This window comes from Pararge aegeria, chromosome 9 (genome assembly GCF_905163445.1).
Source record: "Pararge aegeria chromosome 9, ilParAegt1.1, whole genome shotgun sequence".
In the NCBI taxonomy this organism is placed as follows: Eukaryota; Metazoa; Arthropoda; class Insecta; order Lepidoptera; family Nymphalidae; genus Pararge; species Pararge aegeria.
In genome coordinates this window covers 10,827,981-10,838,795 of record NC_053188.1, presented here as the reverse complement: position 1 = coordinate 10,838,795, position 10,815 = coordinate 10,827,981, and positions in this window count along the sequence as shown.

The following is a 10,815-nucleotide window of genomic DNA, read 5'->3' as shown; positions in this document are numbered from 1 at the left end:
TAGTTTCTTTTGTTTTACCAAATAGTATTTTTTTATAAAATGTCTTTAAAAGTTTGGTGGGAGGTCTTTCCAAAACCTACGTACACTTTAATGCACACCAAACCAAAATAAGAGAAACCACACAACACAGCGTAATTATACAATTTGGCGGCCTTGTAGCTACATAGCGATCCTCCAAGCAATCAATGGCGTGAAAAACAAAAGAATGGAATCGAGGTAGGTGCTATATACAATATTTATTATGCGGTAAGTACAAAAAATTGCGGTGATAGTTCAGTGTTTAAATAAATAAAAAATATATATATATTACAACAATACAGATATCGTCATCTAGCTCCAAATTAAGCGTTGTTTGTGTTATGTGTACTAAGACGACTGATGAACCTTTTTATGATTAATATACAGATAAACATCCAGACACTGAAATACAATGATTGTTTTTGCGCGCCACGTTACGACGTCGGCTTCACTTTTCACAATTCGAATCCCAGCACAAATCTCTAACTTTTCTAAATTATGTGCGTTTTAAGCAATTGAAATATCAATAGCTTCAACGGTGAAGGAAAACATTGTGAGGAAACTTGCAAGCCTGATAGTTCTCGAAGGCATGTCGATTCCACCAATTCGCACTGGGCCAGCGTGGTGGACTACGGCCTAAAAACCTTACCCAAAAACCCATGGGAGTGGGTATTGGGTTGATATGATGATGAAAAAAATTCAAATTTCATAAGAACAGGCTATAAAAAAATAAATTAAAACAAAAATAATTATAATGAACTAACGCGGCAGATCGGCTCACAATATAAACGCAGCGTTTGGAGCGGAGACTGCTTACGAGCGAAACGTGCGTTTGTGGTCCAAACAAAAAAAAATTTAAAAAAGAACCTACTGTGTTACACAACTAAAAAACAAGATATAAATATTAGGAAAACTACTAGGTATGCGTTAAAAGTTATGGAGTTCTCCCGGCACGTTATTAAAAATTAAATAATAATATAACAAAATTTAAAAAGAAAGTGGACTGTAACAATAATTATATTAGAAGTAAAAATAAACTTGTTGTCCAGTTTACTAGGCTGCATAAAATTAGTAATTCATTTAAGGGTAGTTGTATACCATTTTATAAAATACTAGCTATTGCCCGCAACTTCGTCTGCGTTTGATTTTGTTTTTAAATTATTCAGTATCACTAAGCCTTAAATGAGTATAGTAGTATATATATATATATATAACATGTGACTGTCAATTAATTATAGATAAATAATTTGCAATAAAATAATATTGCGACTATAATTAAAGCTCTAAGCTATCCTATCTCTTAAGTTGGACCAGACTGCTCACGGTGTGCCAATTTAATTTAAAATCGGTTAAGTAGTTTAGGAGTCCATCGCGGACAAACATCGTGACAGGAGATTTATATATATTAAGATAACCAGATGAAATCCTTGAGATGTCCCTTAATAAGTTCAAAGTTTATATAAAACCTAAGCTTAAAGAAATCCTATTATAATATTAAGGAATATATGTATGATAAAAAAGCTTGGGTATGAATTGCTCTAACGTCATAGCTAAATATGAAGTTGACTCTGAGATGGTGATAACAAAAAAAAAATCTTTGACCAGGGCGCCTTTGGAACCCTCCTTGCTTTAGTTTAAAGTTAACGAATCTAATAATCACCATCACCCAACATTAGTGGTAACATGATCAAGATATGTATGATCGCTTCATAAGTGCCCGTGATAAGGTCTACATGAATAAAACATTTTTGAATTTGAGTTTGAATTTTGAATTTGATATAAATCCATACTAATGTTTGTAATAGTCTATGTTTGTGTGATGAACAAGAATGTTTTTCAGTGTCTAGGTGTATATCTTTATAATATTTTAAGTACCTATTTATGTATATTATTCATAAAATTATTCATCAATCCTCTTAGTACCCATAACACTTGTCGTAGTATATTTATTTATTTATTTATTTATTATTAATTTATCTCAAATTTACGATCAAACAACGAAAATAAATTTGCTGTATCTACTAAATATATTCTTCTATAGAACATAAGATAGCGCTAGTAGTTATTACCTAACATTTTTTTAACATTAGGTACTTCTTCTAGGTCCCCCTATTATCTCGCTACCCAACGCCGTCTTGCCCCACCTTCCCTTAGAGGAACGAGAGAGAACAGACGAGAACAGAACAGAGAGACGAGAAAAGAGAACTTAGAGAACGTTATTATTTATTTCAACAACATATTTGTTTCTTTAAAACGAATGCCACGATACCTAAGATAGTATGTGTACTACTACGTGCTATGTCGCATGTATCTCACTGGTTTACTGCTAATAACTTAGTTTTGAACGCAAAGAAAACAAAGTGCGTAGAATTTATGTTACCAAATGTAAAGAAAGTTGATAAAAAAGTTATGAATATGATAAATGGAGAATCATTAGAAATTGAGTTTACCACAGTTTTCCTAGGAGTTACCTTGGATTGTAAGCTACAGTGGGGTGCCCATATCGAGACACTAGCGTAAGCTCAGCTCAGCTGCTTATGCTGTCAGAAAAATTAGACAGTTAACAGATGTTGAAACTGCTAGGCTTGTTTATTTTGCGTACTTTCATAGTGTAATGTCGTATGGGATCTTGTTATGGGGCAGAGCTGCTGATATAGAAACTATATTTAAAATACAGAAAAGAGCTGTGCGATCGATATATAAACTTAGATCACGCGAATCCCTTCGTACCAAATTTAAAGAAATAGGTATACTTTCAGTAGCCTCGCCATATATTTATAATAATATTACCTTTATTAAACAAAACATAAGTAATTATAAACAAAAAGTCGATATAAACAGTCGACAACAGAAAAATTAGACAGTTAACAGATGTTGAAACTGCTAGGCTTGTTTATTTTGCGTACTTTCATAGTGTAATGTCGTATGGGATCTTGTTATGGGGCAGAGCTGCTGATATAGAAACTATATTTAAAATACAGAAAAGAGCTGTGCGATCGATATATAAACTTAGATCACGCGAATCCCTTCGTACCAAATTTAAAGAAATAGGTATACTTTCAGTAGCCTCGCCATATATTTATAATAATATTACCTTTATTAAACAAAACATAAGTAATTATAAACAAAAAGTCGATATAAACAGTCGACTAACTAGAAACAGACATAAATTAGTGCATATCGTCTGAGAAAAGTACAGAAATCCTTTGTGGGGATGGGTATATGCTTTTATAACATGATAGCGAAGATAATATTAGATCTACCTTTACCTAAGTTTAAACAATATATTAAAATACATTTAATAAATCGTGGTTACTACACGATTGATGAATTCCTAAACGACAAGGCTGCTTGGAAGCAGGCCACTCCGCTCCCATCTCTCACAGAACAGAAAAATTCTAAAGATTGTTAAACTTTAAAATGATGTTGGAAAGAGCAATCTGCTGAGTTTATTGCCGGCTATTCTCAGTGGAATCTGCCTTCCGAACCGGTGGTAGAGTCACTACAAACAGACTTGACGTTTCATAAGTGCTTATTAATTAGGCCTACTTGAAATAAATGAATTTAGAATTTTGATTTTTTTTGTATTTTGAACTATGTTAACATTATTAAGAAGTTATGTCACAGCAATTAGATTGTTCTCATCAGCGCGCCATTTTATTACTGGTTAACTGCCACTAGGTACCACCACTGATTTGATATTGGATGAGGACAATTATTAAAATTGATTATTTAAACCTAGCTGACCTGTCCAACTTCGTCTGCTCCAAATCGGTTAGTACCGGTTCCAACTGTATTTCCAATTAATGCGAAATATCTTAAAAAATCTAAGAACTGTTTTCAGCGCCATCTACCGGCACCTGTTTGATTTCCAAACTACACATTTAAGTTCATTTGAGTAAAAATACAAGAAAGTTCTGTCGCAGCAATGAGATGGTTCTCATCAGCGCGTCGTTTTGTTTGTAATTAAATGTCGCTAGGTGGCGTTATATTGAATGAGGACAATTTGAAATAGTTATTTAAAATTAAATAATTCATTGACTAAGAAAATGTTGTTGTGGTTGTATTCCACTGCTTAGATTTCAATATGAACTTATTTCTAGAAAGACAACCATATCCAGACAAACTTTAAAAATAACCATGGGCTTTAGAAGCACCCCCTTTTCGAATGTGTGATTTCATCCATTTAATTAAGTATTATAGTGGAAACTTTACCGTATTATTATAGAAGTTATAAGCTAAACGAATAAAATATTTATAGGTTTAAATAATAAATGAGTAGACCTCCAAAAGAAAAAACTTCAAGTCAGAATGCTATTTTCAACGGAAGTCAAAAAAGAAGATAAAAATAATAAATATATAATATTTTTTATTTTGTTTGTTCTGATATAACAACTTTGGAAAATTGTTGTTTTGTAGAAAACATAGACTTACTTTCCAAGTGCTCCCATTAGGTTAAGATCTATTAAAGGGATCCTGAAAAAATCAAGGTGACCCTTCAAATATTATAGGCATATAGCTGTTTGGATATTCATTACGTCCTCATACATCATTCATTTTCTTTCAAAAAGCACCAGTGTGCAAGCAGAAGTGAAAATGATGATGAAGACAATGGATGGCCACCGGCACAACACATTAATAAGTATTACACAGGATTTGATTGAGGTATAATATGGTTGGTAAACAATTTATGCTTTTCACAATAAATAAGCTGAAGGTGAAGTGCCGGGAGAACTCCTCAACAATTATTCACCCAGCTTCTAAATATTAGTAAGAGCTATTCAAATATCTAGTCACAAAAAGTTGTACATTAATCTATTAAACGAAACTAAATTAGCAGGTCTAAAAACAGAACTCCTCCTGACAATGCCCCCACGTATAAAAATAAAAAGAAAAGAATATGCAATGTCACGTTATTCTTTCATCTTGATGGAAAATTGAAGAATATGATCAAACTTTTAACGATTAGGTTTATTTGCAACTAATATAATAATATGAAAAAACAAGGCGTAGGTATAGGCCAGTCTAAGCTTGACTGTATTTCTCTACCGCACTCTCCTTTTGTGGTAGGCTAGCATCAAGTGACAGCTATCTGCTAACAGGTAATATAAAGGCAAGCGCAACTTCGTATCCCACCGTAATTCCTGAAATATCCATATAATACAAGTAAATTTTAATATACCTACCTATGCTTCTACGCTCGATTTATTATTTAAGGTACTAAACACAGAATATAAGTTAGCATAAATCAACGAATGAATAAAATAACAGCGACAAGTACCTAATTAATACAAAGAATACTTTTACAATCAACTTGGCTGACATTCTTTTATAAATATACTATAAAACACACACAATAGCACAGCTCACCTTGCATGGGAATGTTAAGTTAAAGGATATTACATCTCAGAGAATTAAGTACCTAATTCAATTCTTGTTGAATTACGTAATTAAGTAAAGCGGTTAACAGTTTGAGTTTGAAAAATAATAGTGTTGCATATCTCATCACAGCTGATCATGTCACTGTCACCACTGACATAAAAGAAACGTTCCGAAATACGTAAAGATGTACATTTAAATAATAATAGCTTAATATTTATTATAATGTAAAAGAATGCATAGGCATGTTACAGCATCTGTTAGACTAACAACCTTAGATGTAATGTCCTTTTATTAGCAAATATTATTATTTATTTCAAAAACATAATATATACTGCCACGACATCTAACATAAGACGTAAACATTATTAGGAAGTTTCGCAGCAATGAGATGGTTCATCTCATCAGCGCGTCGTTTTATTAATAATGTACTGTCACTAGGTGGCGGTATATGGGACGAGGACAATTAAAAATAATAATTTAAAACTAGCTGACACACGCAACTTCGTCTGCGCCAAATCGGTTAGTACGAAAGTAGTATTTCCAAATGCGAAATATCTTAAAAAATCTAAGTAGGTACTGTTTTCAGCGCCACCTACCGGGTCCTGTTTGATTTCCAAACTACACACATAAGTTAATTTTAGTAAAAATCTAAACAACACCTAGAACCCAATAATGGCAGTGCCACTTACTGTGTTCTAGGTGTTGTTTAGCCACCACGCCTCTCAAACACAAACCTAGTGATAAACGACTAAGACACCGGGAGGTATCTTTGCATCGTTCGAGTCCATGTAGGGCTGCAGTGCATCGATAATGCAGTCGTATTTATATCAAAATACCAGTATAAACATAAATATCTGGCAAATATGAAGTTATAGTAATCGAAAGTTTAATTATTTACCCACTTTATAAATTTACTGTAACACTAGATCGTAAAATCTTCTATAAACGTAGAATCAGATTGCAGTAAGTACCAATAGAGATAAAAAGTATTCTTTATATATATATGATCAAGTTTGAGCTAATTACACACGTGTGCAAAATTTTATAACATTCCATAAAGTAGGTACTTTCGAAGTTCATTCGAGGCAATCAATTAAATAACACCTAACTAAAGAAGATTCCTCGGCATAGGTACATTTACCTTGCACATATCTATTTTCACTTAACAACTCATATAACCTAACTTTTCTATGGTTCTTGCCACAAAATACCACATTTTGTGTTTGTATTATCACACATTTAATTTTTGGTACTATTAAATAAAACTGAATAAATTATTTTTTCCACTGCCAAGTGTCAGCTTAAAAATTCCCTGAATATTATTACGTACCGCCAAATAGGTTTCTTAACTTTAGGTGGCACGTAACCTCGTAACTCGTTGGACATGATTGATACATGTCCGATCGTCACCAAACTTTACAGAATTAAACGCCAGGTCAGGCTCCGAAACGGCTGGACTGATTTCAATGAAACTTTCAGGGAATCTCCGGATTGACCTGGCGAGTAATCCTGTAAAGTTTCGTGACGATCGGAGCACTCCTATTTTTGAACTGTTAAATACAGCTTTTATTTACTATGATGTATTCTCTTGTTGGGTGTACATGGGTGTAGATAATGATCTTCACCCGCTCGAGAAGAGAATAGAAGAGAATGGATACGGAGATATATTTTTGGAGAGAAATAAATGATTTAATATATTATGAGACTTAAATTAAAAATTTACTGTTATTTAAATAATATATAATTATATAAAATAAATATTGTTTAAATAAAGTAAAGCAAAATCTCAGTCAATTTAAATCATTTGTTTCTCTCCGTATTCATTCTCTTCTCGAGCGGGTCAGACGAACATTTTAAGTAAGTCAGAAAAATTTGCCATCTGTGAGCTATCTTGATGTACTCGTAAGTACGCCAAAATAATGTATGGTGAGATTGTTACTCTAAAACAGTTCTTTAAATAAATCCATGGCAGCATATATCTATCTTTAATGTGAGAGTCAAGCCATAGCTAGCCAGAATAATAAGCAATAAATACCTTAGAATTTAATACTCTATTTACAATGCACATTATATAGAAATAAATTAATTCTTATCACAATAAATACCTTTATCGCTTCTCGTATTTTTAGTGCACTAACTCTGTCTTTTACTCTAAATATATAATACCTAGTTTGAAAGTTATCAAACATGATCTTTCGCTAAAACGTGCCGGTTACCAGAAAGTAGGGTGGCGCACAGGGTGGCATGGCAGGATACGATGACCAAAAACACTTCACACTCACAAATCCACTATTTACTTAAAATATATTGTACTTACCTACATACTTGAAGAGGCGATGGTATATAAGAAAGCAGGTACCAGGAGAAAACCTACTTAAGTGCTTCGCAACATTGTTGTTAGGATTAAGTGTGATAATAATAGCCCAATTCCACCACTATGGAAGTGGTGTAGTTTCCTAACTAACGTTTCGTGTTGAACACAATCAAACGCCTTAGATATGTCACAGATGGACTCACCAAGTGCATCACATGGCTCCTCCCAGGCTTCAAATATATTTTGTATTAGCTCAACACCTGCGTCGATTGTTGAGCGACTCAGTGTGATATCAAAATGCTTAATATGAAGTAAATTATACTTATGAAAATGGTAAAGTAATTGATTTAAAATGAGTTTTTCAAAGATTTTACTGCAAGTAGGTAGTACGGATACTGGTCTTAAGTTAGTGGGGTCAGAAGTACTACCCGATTTAAGCCTGCATTAAGTCTGGAAACACACCACAATCTATACAATTATTAAATATTAAGGCTAAATCGGGTGCAACAATATCAATTAATGATTTGACAACGTTTACGGAAATGCCCCACAGATCACTTTTTTTTTATTAATTAATAATTTAAATGCTTGGGAGAGGTTGCGCTACTGTGCCTGTGTTTACTTCAGCTCCGTAAAAATAGAAGAAGTGACTAGTTATGCAATTAAAGTGATAATCTTTGTGCAATATAACGCTAAACTATCGTAAAATCAATAACATTCAAATAAACTGTGCAAATAATGGACAAATAACCGCCATACAAATCATCAAAATAAAAACTATAATAACTGTGCTAAAACATACAAGATTGAAGTGGAAATCAAACTATCGACATTTTTAATCGTCAATCCGTGAAATATTAGTGCAAAGAAGGAAGATACTAGTAAAAAGTGAATAATGAAATTATTATAACCTAAAAAAATAAAATTGCAAATCACTACACATAAATTTTATTGATAATGCCATCTAGTTGTAGTAAGACGAAATTTAAAATCAATCCATCACATGAAAATTTACAAAAATATAAAAAGGCACGTAACCTTTGCAACAAGACTTGTCGCGATGCTCAGCGTAACTTTATACATACTTCTTTGGATAGCAAGGATTCAGCCAAGATATGGAAATTTCTTGACGCTATGGGCATTGGGCGACAGCGTAAATTATCCGTATCTGGTTTCAATATTGATACTGATGCCCTTAACAAACATTTATCCACAGTAACAATATTAGATGACGTAACCAGAGCTCGGACCCTGAATAAAATTTCTTTGCAGCCTAAACCTAACCATGCAGTATTCAATTTTGACGCTGTCACTGCTGATGATGTCAAAAAGCATATTATGGCTATCCAATCTGATGCCATTGGTAGTGATGGTGTTAGTCGCAAAATGATTATGCTAGCTCTTGCTTGTGTATTACCTGTACTTTGCCATATCTTTAATAGTTCTCTCTTCTCTTACTCTTTCCCTAATGTGTGGCGGCTGGCACATGTCATACCTATTTCGAAAATTAACCAACCTTCATCTTTTTCTCATTATAGGCCTATCTCTATTTTACCTTTCCTGTCAAAAGTCCTGGAGCGCATTGTACATGGGCAACTATCTCTATTTCTTAGGAAAAATAACATTTTAAGTCCCTATCAATCTGGATTTCGTCCTGGACACAGTACTACTACAGCCCTTGTTAAAATTTGCGATGATATTAGATGCGGTATGGATGAACAAAAAGTAACTGTCTTAGCATTGCTCGATTTCTCTAATGCTTTCAATACAGTAGATTTTGAAATTCTTCTGGCTATTCTTGATTCCATAAATATATCCTGTAATGATTTAAATTGGTTTCGTTCATACCTCTATGACCGTAAACAGTGTGTACGTATTGATAGTAAGTGTTCTTCTTGGTGCAGTCTCAGTGCTGGTGTCCCACAAGGTGGTGTTCTTTCTCCTCTACTTTTTTCCATTTTTATAAACTCATTGACAGATTTGCTTTCGCTGTCTTTCCATCTCTATGCTGATGACTTGCAGATTTATACGTCAACCTCTGTTGATGACATATCGGGGGCTATCACTCGTTTGAATTCGGACCTGAACTTAATTAGTTCATGGAGTAAATCGTGTGGGTTGTCTATAAATGCTAGTAAATCCCAGGTCATCTTAATCGGCAGCCGGCAGCAAATCTCTAAAGTTAGCTTCTCGTCTCTGCCTTCTGTAGTCTTTGATGGCGCTATACTTGAGTTCAGCAGTTCTGTTAAAAACTTGGGTATTATCATGGATAATACGCTCTCGTGGGGTCCTCAAATATCCGAGCTTAGTCTTGCGACTAAGCTCGGATAGCCTACCAATTACAGCGTAGATCTTGCATCTACGCTGTAATTGGTAGGCTTTAAGCCTGGAAATAGGTGGAAATACTTTTTACCTATTCGTACCAAAATTTGTCTGGCCCACTCTCTTTTACTTCCTATAGTGGACTACGCAGACACGTGTTATTCTGATACCCAGTACCTTCTTAATAAACTTGAGCGGCTCCAAAATCTAATCATAAGATTTATCTTTGGGCTTAAGAAATTTGACCAAATTACTCATTACCGTCAGCAACTCAAGTGGGTAACTGTTAATGATAGGCGAAATATCCATATTCTTACTTTACTTTATTCTCTTCTATATAGTCCTATCTCTCCGCTTTACCTTAAAGAGCGTTTTTCCTTCTCTCAGCATCTTGTCAGTCTCCGGTCGGCGAATGACAACAAGCTTGAGATTCCCTTATCTCGCTCTCAGCGCTATAACGAGTCATTCACTGTTAAAGCTGTAACACTGTGGAACTCGCTCCCCTGGGAAATACGTCATTCCGAAACCATTCACCTGTTTAAACATCGCTTAAAGAATTATTACTTATCTATGTAATTGAGTAGTATGTAAGTTTATAATAGCATAAATATATATCACATATATCTATCATAGTATATATAAATTTATGTTGGTATTTGTGTAGTTAATATGTAAATGTAGTATGTATGTTCATGTAAGTTTATATTACATTTCTTTTTTTTTGTTTTTTTTTTTATGTAACTTACTTTATGCACCATCCATTTTCCACTCTTTTATCG